The 11,577-nt window shown below is 40.9% G+C and overlaps 1 protein-coding gene across 3 annotated transcripts in view; it reads right to left on the bottom strand.

Annotated features, from left to right (window-relative positions):
• Nucleotides 1-1,461: 1,461 nt before the first annotated feature.
• The window catches only part of RBM27 (RNA binding motif protein 27), a 59,523-nt gene continuing 49,407 nt past the window's right edge, over nt 1,462-11,577 (bottom strand). For all 3 annotated transcript variants that reach the window (XM_054037405.1, XM_054037406.1, XM_054037408.1), the window contains exon 23: nt 1,462-3,485. The gene's annotated coding sequence lies outside the window, so the exon portion shown is untranslated. The remainder of the gene's footprint in view (nt 3,486-11,577) is intronic.

Raw genomic sequence — 11,577 nt, 5'->3', positions numbered from 1 at the left:
CACTCAGGCAACTAAGTGAACCATTAATAGCATGTCAGCTCACTGAACCATAGCAAAGTCAGAAGCATGCCTGGGGCAGTGTGCAGCATTTTATTTTAAAACAATATTATTTGTAAAACACTGGGGGAGGGAGGCAGAGGACCCTTATTTGAATGCAGATTAAGTACAAGCAATTAAGTAGCAGCACTGACATTTGTCTTCCACAAGCAGCACTATCTCTACTGGTGCAATTTACCCCTCTTCTGCTTAAAGGGGGATTAAAGGAACTGAGGTGAGGGGCTCTTTTCCCTGGCTGGCTATGAGTTGAATACATGTAGGAGGGTGTCCCAGTAGCCATACAGCACATACCACTGAGATTGGACTTCCTTAAGAAGCCTGTTTAACTTAAATGCTGCTCCCTGGGACACATCCCTCTCCAGCGACACATGGCGTCCATTGATACCACTGAATAGTGACGTGTTTAGATGATTTAGTAAGGGTAGAGCGTGCCACTTTTGCTGGAGCTGGGCAGGAAGCAGCAACAGTTCTTTATTCAGGGCAAACAAAGTTCCACCCCAATTCTGTGGCCACTGACAGGATTAGGTCGACTTGCAGGAAAAGAGCATTGCTCTTGAAACTATCCTCCATTTACCAGGAATTTCTTTTGATGGAGAAGCAAGGTAGGATCCTAATTATCTGCTATCGCCTTTTGCTCTGTTAGTGTCACAAAGAAGGAATTCTGTACTAAGCATTGGTGACTATATAAGATGAAGATGAAGAACTGAAGCTTGTTCCTGCAGCAAGTCAGTCTGGACTTAAGTTACACACTATCCGAGATGCATAAAGCTTTATGTCATGAAGAGTGAAATCAGCACAGCTGCGCCCGGGGTAAAGCAATCTGTACTCATCCGTCTGGGAGAGAGAGGGTAGAATCTATAATTCACTGCATTCACTGCCACCGATGAGTGCTTGTCTGTCTGTGACTCGCAGCAATGAAATGAACCGTCAGTTCCAAATGAGTGTTGCATGCCTTTCCAAGAATCTGTACCTTGTACCAAGAGGCAAATACTGTATGTTCATAAATATACTTAAGACAACACCAAAATTGCATTAAGATTTGGTAAGGAGAAGTTTCTCACTTAGGTCAATCCTCCTGCACTCCTGTTAAAACTTCCATTATACAATACACAAATAAAGTCAAAAAAACCTTCAAGACCTATATTAAGCTTAGTATAGAAATACGGTCTATGTAATAATACAAAAACAAGTTCTATCCCCCTTTAATAAAATCGATTTTTGAGATGTGTTCTGTTAAAAACTGTTCCTCACTTTTTTCTGACCCACAGATAATCCAGTCACTTTAAAATGTGAAACAGAAGAGTGGATGAAATTGTTGTTTGACATATTTTTGGCCACAAGAGACCACACAGAAGTACATTATATTGAGCTGACTCCAAATAATTTTCACATGAATTACTAAAGTGCCAGAAATGTATAATTTATTAACATTTAAATAAATCACATGGAGTAGAAGCGCTTTAAGGTTATCAGTGTGAGATGCACAGAATACCAAATTATAATTACCAAAAAAGGTTATCAAGTACAATAGACCCAATTGTGTCATAATTTTACATAAACAAGGCAAGACAAATATTGAAAAGAAGAGGGGATCTGTCTTTTAAACACACTGAATGATCATAAATACAATACCTGGTTTTAAAAAAATGCACTAGTTAAAAAACTAATGCCAGAACTGGTCCCGTTCATTTGGATCCATTGCTCTTCCTGACACTTTCACTGGCAGTAATTCTCCCTAGGGTCTACAACACATTTTTCCTCTCATCCTCATATGTGCAACTTCCATAGCATGTTTTCTATCAATTAGCAACCAACCAGTTTACAGTGCACAGCTAAAATAACCTATTTGGGGGAAATTCTAACAGATCATGAGTATTCAATGTACTGCTTCATCTGTGGCGTTTCAATCTTGTATACAATAAATAAAGCTTGCAATGAATAGAGCCCACCACAAATTGTGTTAGGGTCATTCCATTTTGACAGTGTTCCTATTACTCACTTTCAATATAGTCAGATACTTAGAATGAAGACATATCTGCAATTATTTCCATCAACTACTGGTTAGACATATATACAATGTAAATAAAGTGTGTAACACTTTTTTTGTTTTTTAAATAAAGTTCAAAATCTAAAAGCTACCTTAAAAAAAACCCACCTTTCTCCAGAAGCCACAAAAACTGAGAAATGGTAAAGAAAAGGGGTACCTGGAAGGCAGGAGTATAGGATGAAGGATAGTGTTGAGAAAACTTAAAGGACTTTAGATAAATCTTGATGGAATGTTTGACTCCTTGGTGGTAAAACAGGACTAAGAAAATAATGTCAATCATTAAAGTCCAGTTTTCAAATGTTCTTTACATATCAAACTTTTTAAAATGTTTTCTCTGTAACAACTTTGACATTAACCATCTCCTCCTGGAAGACCATGTCCCAAAAGCAAGTAGGACTTAATTCAAATATCTAATAAAAATCAAATGTTTTCATTTTACCTCTTTAAAAAAATGTAACAATTTCATCCCTTTATTGTAACAGGATTTGTGCTATATGAACTCTATGACAGATTATCTGAAGACAATGTTCTGCAAAAAACATTCCCCCATGTATAATATGTATTTAATGTATTTTGCACACAAACATACACCCTAGATGTGATCACGACCACCATGGAATAAGCAATGTTCATTTTTTACCTTCTCACCTGCTGTATGCCCTATGAATCTAACTTCATTAAAATGGTTTATAACACTCTAATCCTGTCACGTCTTTCTCCAATCAGCTCTTAAAACAAAATCACATAACCACAAGTTTTTCCTCCACAGCTACCTAACTTATACATTTAATACAGGCAACTCCATGGTTTTAATCACCATACGCACAATTTAAACAATCTGAAAAGATCCTACTCCCATTCCACCACTGATTTAGCTGCTTCTGCAGGGTTGCTACCCCGTGGGAAGAGTTCATTTGGTGGTGGTTGGGGGAATATCTGTGAAAACACCTGTCTTGCAAGTCTGGCTCATCCTGATGTCCTGAGGAAGAAGGTTTAATGGATATGGCCTTTGGCGATAGAGGTGTGCCCCCAAAGTTGCACTGCTGGCTGTTAGCTTGAGCATTGCTACTGACTGAAGCTGTTGAGGCAAGTCTCTGGAAGAGAGGCAGACCAACAGTCATGCCTGCAGTCCAAGGTCTAGATGAAATGTCAAAGTTGAAGTGGATCCAATATGACAGGGAAACAGCGTAGAACAGAAGAATTAGTTTGATGTGCTCATCTGTATTGCTTTAGACTACAGGCTGCCACGACACCCAAGCGAAGCTTCCGTGACCCTCACCTCTCTTTCTAGAAAGTGTGCATGCCCAGCCTGAAGTTGACTGAAGAAAGCACAGATCATCCTGGCGGGATCCACATCTAGCAAAGGGTGCTGCCTCACAACCTGTATCAGGTAAGAGCAGGGACTGAAGGTTACAATGAGACTTGTCTGTTACAGTCAGTCCTAAACAGATGCTAAAAAAAACAAAAAAACACCACACAAAAATACCACTGCTACTTTTCAATAGCACTGCAAGCTTTGCACAGTTCAGTATCTCTTGAGGTGTCCGTGCTAAACACAAATGTTTCACGTTACAGGTGTTCTAGGAATCCTGGCTGTTCAAAACTATGAAAGAAAACCCTGTTTTGCCTTGAACTAATCGGTTTGCTTCAATTCTAGACTTTATAGGAACTAATTAGTACTAATTTTTCTATCCTGTAGTGAGTGTAACACTTTAGTTACTGTATTATACTGAAGAAAACAATCAGAGTTTACAGGGGAGCAATAGAAGAACAAAACAAAATTAAAACATAACTACTCCATAATGTCTATATCACACCATATTTTTATGTATTGCATTTTTATTGGCATTTTGAAATGATCTGCAGAACATACAAATGGCACAGCCATGAGTAATTGTTATCTCAAACTCTTTCCAATTAGCTGCATATCACACATCCATCCATTTGGTATATAATGCCAAAGCCTTTTATGGTCATGACATTACTGAATGAAAGTGAAAAATCCAAAAGTTTAATATAGGATTGAAAGTATAATAAAAATGAATGTACCATTGTTGGAAGAATGAGGGTCATAATTTCTGGTACATTGACAAGATCCTACTTTATGCATGCAATCGCAAACTAAAAATACTACATCAGCTCTTTCTATCAATACAATTTTACAAAACATATGAAAACTGCAAGAACACAGCTAAATAAGTTTATAAACTTTCATTTTAAGCTAAGATTAAAAGAAAAGGCATCAAACTCACAAAAATATTGAAAAAAAACATACAGAGGCACCATATAAAAACTGAAAGATCATCGTAATCCAGTTTGCTATTGTGAAGGCACATTTAAGATTAAATTGAAAATAAAATAAGCAGCCAAATTACTGCAAAATGCTTCATATTTCCTGGATAAACATTGCTAGGGTCACAAAAGATATTGCTTTAAAATATGTTTATCTACAGATTAGCATAATCCTGTTCTATATGGTTTCCAATAAACTTTTCTGTGCTGCTCTTCCCAAGGGATACAATACTCATACAACTTGCAGATGGCGACAGATGAAGCTAGGACACTGACACTTGACAGACACAAATAAAATGGCCTGTTGACAGCGTTACTATACTTACCTCTACCTAAGCCCGCAATAAGCCAAATGGAGGGAAAAGCTATGCTCATTTTCTAAGACATGCTCATGCAGTGTTGTGTGACGGGTCAATACATTAATCTAACACAGGGATTCCCAAACTTGGTTCGCGGCTTGTTCAGGGTAAGCCCCTGGTGGGCTGCGAGATGCTTTGTTTACCCGAGCATCCACAGGTATGGCCGCTCGCAGCTCCCAGTGGCTGCGGTTTGCATTTTACATGGTCTGACTTAATACCATTATGACGCTGTCAGACAAGTTGCCAGCTCATGCCCAGGCCCCTAGGCCTCAACAGGGCACTGACCAATACATAACTGGAAACCAGTGTGTTAGTATTGTTTAAATAGATGTTAAGTTTATACAAATGTGTTTAGTGTTAAGGTTTTATGAAATGCTTATAGGATGCTGCACGTAGTAATCTCACTTACAACTCAGTACCCTATGTCGTAAGGTAATACTGAGGGTTTGCATTGCCTGGTCCATGCTGCAAAGTTAGGTCAATGTAAGGTAGCTTATGTTGACCTAATGATGTCGGTCTACACTACAGCCTTGCTCCTGTTGATGTAAGGGCCCTACTACACCGACATGTCTGCACCTCCATGAGAGGTGTAGCACGTATGTCGGTGTAATTAGGGTGATGCAGTGTCCATGTAGACACTGCGTTACTTACATCAACTGTTGGCTGAAATTCTTACCAATTTTATAGCTCCCCTCTCTGGCAGGGGGCTCAGAGCTGGAGCCACGAAACTGACAAGGCTCCCTACTATGAAACTGAGCCAGGGACCAAGCTGACAGCTGCCCCCTCTCCCCGCAGCTGTCAGCCAGGTGCTGGGCTCATAGCTGGAGCCCTCATCCCCCACCCCGGGGGTGACAGCCTCAGCTGTGAGCCCCGTGCTGGGCTCAATTTCACAGGAGGAGCCTACCAGCCTTTCTTGTCAATTTCACAGCTTCAGTTGTGAGCCCCTGGCTCTGAGACTGGCAGCAGCCCTGAAACTGACAAGAAAGGCTGGATGGCTCTATTCTATGAACCCCGCGTGGGGCTCAAGCTGATAGATCTGCCAATGGGTACATCAACTCATCTAGATATTTGCCTAGTTTTACAACAGGCTACATAAATAGCACTAGCGAAGTCTGTGTATATGAAATGTTAGTTTGTACAATGACTTGTTTATATTGCTCTATATACTACAATCAGCAGTTCTCAAACTTGGGTTGCAACCACAAAGTGGGTTGTGAGTTTATTTTAATGGGGGTGCCAGGGCCAGGGTTAGACTCGCTGAGGCCCAAAGCAGAAAGGCAAAGGCTGAGCGCCATCCCCTCGGGCTGAAGTTGAAGCCAAAGTCCGAGCCCCGCTGGATGGAGCTGGAGCTGAAGCCTGAGTAGTGTAGCTTTGCGGAGCCTACGGCAATTGCCCTGCTTGCAAACCCGTAAAGCTGTCCCTGAGTACAGAGAGAATACACTGACTTTAGGAACTATGTTTTGGCTTTCGGGTCAACATCTCTTTGTAAAGTCTCATTTTCTACTAAGACTGCCATCAAGACAAAGAGTAGGAATAGACTCAATATGGAGAAAAATTTAACTGCTGCTATGCTTCACTGCTTCCCAGAATGACAAGGCTCACAAGTGAAAACAGGCTCCAGTACCACACTGAAATTTAAGTACAATATTTACATTCCAATTGATTTATTTTATAACTATATGGTAAAAATGAGAAAGTACATTTTTCAGTAATAGTGTGCTGTGACACTATTTTTAGGTTTGATTGTGTAAGCAAGTAGTTTTTAAGGGGGGGTGGTGGTGAAACTTGGGGTATGCTAGGTAAATCAGACTCCTGAAAGGGGTACAGCAGTCTGGAGAGGTTGAGAATCACTGCCCTAACTCACCTAACAGGAAAGAAGCATTAACTCACATAAAATGCTGGCTTCCTACAGAAGGTGTTACCTCCTGTCAACAAAAAGGCCCATTGAAACCAAATGAGCCACTGTGAAACATCAAAGAACAAAGACTTAATTGTTCTTCCCCACCCATGATGAGTAGATGCTTGAACTCTGGAGGAAGGGAATAAAAATCCCTGACAAGAAGAAACTACCTCTATGCTGCTTTGACTTTGGGAGGGCAAGATTTCTAAGCACAAGCAAGGGATCCCCAGCTGCTTACCCTGGATTAACCCTAAAGCTTGCATATTACAGTAGCTTCTATCATCTTTTGAAACTGAAGACTAACTCATTTGTATGTTTATGTTTATCTGCTTTAACCTTGTAAATAACTCATTTCCTTTTCTTAGTTAATACATCTTTAGTTAAATTATAGGATTGGCTACAAGCATGGTCTATGGTGTAAAATCTAAAGTGCAATTGACCTGGGGTAAGTGATTGGTCCTTTGAGATTGGAAATAACCTGAATATTGTTGTGATTTTTGATGTAAGGGGCCATCAACCACAAAGGCAAGTTTGCCTCAGTGGCAAGATAGACCGGAGCACCCAAGGAGACTGTCCATGACTCCATGGTTATGCTGTTATAATACCTGAGGAATTTACACTTGATATTTGGTTAGAGAAATCGAAGTATAGAACTCATGCTTTTGAGTCGCTCCAGACAACTTGGCGACCACAGCTGATAAACAATCCAATTCCTGAGGAGGCCTCCCAGATAATCCATAGTACCTTATTTTAAATAAGGTAACACACAACTAAATCACTCAGCTGGAGACCATGGCTTTTTCAGTCTGGGTGTTGTGAATAGGTGTTAAGGAATTATGACCACCCCGTCCTTCCTATATATTGCTAAAGGGAAGAAGGGGCTCCAGTTCCTGGTAAAAATCAAGCACTCCTGTTCCTTTCCTAACCTGTACACATGGTCAACTCTGATGGGTATTTTGAGAGCCACAATCCAAACAGCCATTTCAGACTAGAGAGATGAGCCCCTCTGCATAATGAGAATAGTGCTTACCTCCCTTATTACAAGGATTTGCTACAGTGTGTAAAATGCTTTGGAGATGTAGAGTTCTATATAAATGTAAAGTGATACTAATAAATGCAAAAGTTAATTGCAGGTTAGAAGTTTAAACAGAAGTTAGGAAATGAAAACATGATTAACTCGCCCACATTGAAGACCTCACTTTTCATTGCCTGATCTGTATGCTTAAATTCATATTGCCACATTAAAGATTTTTACATTTAATTTCCTTTCAGAAAAAGGGACCTGCCTTTGCTTAATAATGTTAGCATTCAAACAGAAGGTCACACCTCCTTGATATGAAGAGGGATGGAGAGCAAATGTCCCTATTACTGTTATGTGTGCTCAGGTTTAGGTGCTATTAATCGCCTTTTGCTGGAGACAGGTTTTCTGCAAGGACTTGTCTACACAAAGTTTCGTATTTGAACAGGATTTTGATTAACTGATTTGTGGTTGCCATCATGTCAGCTAACATGATTCTTCACAGTGGTGTTCAAACACTGCAATGTTGACAAGCCCCAAAACTGATTTGGCATACTGGGCTGACACGGTTTACTTTTGCAAAAGGAAGTGTGATTAAAAAAAAAAAACATTTAAAATTTTAACAATGCAGAAAAAATTGCTGAGAAACTTTTAAAGTCATAAGACGCTCAATTTTCACATTATCCCTGAAAAGGTTTTTTCAAAAAAGTTTGTGTTGGTTATTTCAACAAAACATTTAATGCCAGATTTTTAAAAGTGCTTAACGTTGGCCTATCACTGCTTCAACTGAAGTAAAGGGAGTTTTACCATTGATTTTCCTGGAAATAAAATTAGGATAATGCTAAGCGCTTTTGAAAATTCACACTCTCAGCATTTCTTTTGTTCAAACTGTCCAAGAAAGCAGCTTGAGTACAGAAGCCTCTATGTCTGTCAGGTCAGCCAGTGAACTGAGGTTTATTATGCGTTGCTAAAAACTCATGTCTACTGAAACTGTTCAAAAAAGTTTGTTTTTTATGGTGATTCATACCCCTTCCTCCGAAGCATGAAGTACTAGTCACTGTTGAAGACAGGACACTGACTAGATGAACTATTGGCCTGACCTGGTATGGCAAATATTTTGTACTTGTATTCATTTCTCATCTATTTTACCCCCAAATAAACATCCACAAAGGACTAGCCACACATCAAGTATGGTGGGGTGTTACCGGAAACATTTTCTAGGTGCAGAGATAGGCGACTCCAGTAGGTTTTTATGATAAATATTCACCATCACTTACTCTCCAACATCCCTTCCACCAGTATTTCACCTTATATTATTATTATTGTGTCCTATTAAAACTCCTGAAAAAGCCTGCAGGCACCTTATCTGTTGGACCCTGATGGCTGTTTTTTTGGACTCTTAATACTTAGGGTGACCATACACCCCGTTTTGATGAGGACAGGCCCCTTTTTTAAGCCCTGTCCCTGCCATCCTGACTTTCTTGGCAAAAGTGGGCATTTGTCCCATTTGCTCTTGCCAACTGATCAAGTTGGCAAGAGCAAATGGGACAAATGCCCACTTTTGTGTAAAAAAGTGGATGTGGAGGAACATGCGGGGGGGGGGGGGGGGAGCGGTGATGCCAGCCCTATGTGGGGGGAGGCAGGGCTCGGGTGGCGGGCAGGCAGAGCTTGAGCCAGCAGCAACGCCACCCCAGCCTCGCAAAGGGAGTAGTGAGGGCTCCGGACGCCAGCTCCACACGGGGAGGTGGCTCAGGCAAGCGGTTCGGGCCAGCCCTGCATGGGGGGGAGGGCTCGGGCTAGCCCCATGATGGGGGAGCAAGGGAGAGGGCTTGGGTTAGCCCCACGCCCTGTCCCATTTTCCCTTTGGGAAATATGGTCACCCTAAATATCTGAAGCTAGAAATCTTTCCTCTGGAAATCAAAGCTATTCAAACTTGCCTTTTCCCTTACAAAAATAGGTTAGAGGTACTGGAGTGTGAATGTTTAGACTGGTATCCAGCTTAAAATGCCAAGTTATTTCTTAAAAACAACTGGCATGGATAAAGGACAGTACAAACCTATGGAGCAGGAATTTCTTTGCTGAGGCTATATCTACACTATGGACCTTACAGCAGCTATGCCGCTGTAAGGTCTCCCGTATAGCCACTGTATGGTGATGGGAGAGAGCTCTCCTGCATAATTAAACCACCCCAATGAGCAGCGGTAGCTATGTCAGCAGGAGAGCATCTCCCACGGACATAACGCTGTACACACCGGCGCTTTTGTCCGTCAGGGGGTGTTTTTTTTCCACACCCCTGAGCGACAGAAGTTTTACCAACAAAAGTGCTCGTGTAGACAAAGCCTTAGTTACAACGAATAGTGGAGATGTTGGCTGCTACAGAGAGGCAATTTGTTTAACTTTGGCTCTGGAAATGACAAGCTTTAGGTGTAGAGTGCTTTATTCTGAATGACAAACTTATCACACTAACTTAAAAAATCTGGTTCTTTGTGCCTAGCTGAGGGCTTTAGTCTTACAATGTTAAGACCCACGACATCCATTATGTGATTTTCAAAAGTACCTACATGTCTAACTCTCCACCTATCTACATCTTTAGGCACCTAAACACCTTTAAAGTTCTGGCAGCAAATACAGAGGTACTCTTCTGACAAGCTTTAGCAACTTGTGATGCCACAGATGTATGAAAGTGGGTTTAAGAGCAGACAGTCACAGTCAGAGTTTGTGGTGTAAGTGTAAGATCTCTGTATTCTTGTGCCCTCTACAGGATAAACTTCCTACAGCCTCAATTTCTCACCAATTCTTATTTCAACCCACAAGGTTTTCAGCGTACAAAACTGAATTAAATGGAAACACGAGAAAGAAAGCATTACTACAAGTTACAGATGTCAATGTAATTGTAACCAAAAAATGCATCAAAACCCAACGAGTTTCAGAAGATCAGGTATAACCACACACTTGTCAGGAGGTTTGAGCACTTTACCTTAAGCCTTATAGTGTCCAGTAGAGTTATGAATGTAAGCTCCCACACTCATCTTTTGAAAGTGTTGTGGAGGTTTCCGTTGAGGTCTTCATAAAGACACTGGATTTATGGCTTATTACTCCAATCTGTAACCCACTAACCCTCCTTTTTTGTCCTATGACTGCAGAGGTGTTAACAGGCCACTTCACCGGTCTCTTAAGCAGTCATGTAGACAAGCCCCAAATCGATGCAACTTATGTCGCTCATGGGTGTGAAAAAGCCACCCCCCTGAGCGACGTAAGTTACATCGACTTCAAGCAGTGTCTACACTGTGCTATGTCGGTAGGAAATGCTCTTCCGTCAGCATAGCTTCTGCCTCTCACTGAGCTGGAGTAATTATGCTGACAGGAGAACACTCTCCATAAGCATCAGTTCATCTGTGCTGATGTTGCCTGGTAGCGTAGATTAGCCCTTAGAATGTGTGTTAACTACCTACGCTAAACAAACTGTTCCACCTTGTATTTAGCTGTGATTCTTTACCTTTCCCAGATCCATATAGCTCGAAAGCTTGTCTCTCTCAACAACAGAAGTTGGTCCAGTAAAAGATAATGCCTCACCCATCTTAAACTTTATAGTTTAATAGTAACTATTTAAATTGTGGTAGCACCTAAAACTCGCTAAACACTTTCCAAATAAGCATACTACAATTATTTGAATAGTTAGTGCAATTCATTTTCTATACAGATATTCTCTTCAAATACAGATTTTTAAAGCTGTGAATGGGCAAAAAAGGTGATGTAGGAGAAGACAGACAAGAGAACCAAGATGTATTGTGAGAAAGCACTGACCTAGCAATCAGAGACGACCCAGGCCTGCTGATAGTGGGGGAGAAGGGGCAGAGGGAGGGCAGCTGGCTTCAGCAGTGTAGACAAGCAGCAAATTTAGGGG

Source organism: Malaclemys terrapin, chromosome 8 (genome assembly GCF_027887155.1).
Source record: "Malaclemys terrapin pileata isolate rMalTer1 chromosome 8, rMalTer1.hap1, whole genome shotgun sequence".
Lineage (NCBI taxonomy): Eukaryota > Metazoa > Chordata > Testudines > Emydidae > Malaclemys > Malaclemys terrapin.
The sequence above is the reverse complement of the archived record's forward strand: the minus strand, read 5'-3'. Positions and strand labels throughout refer to the sequence as shown.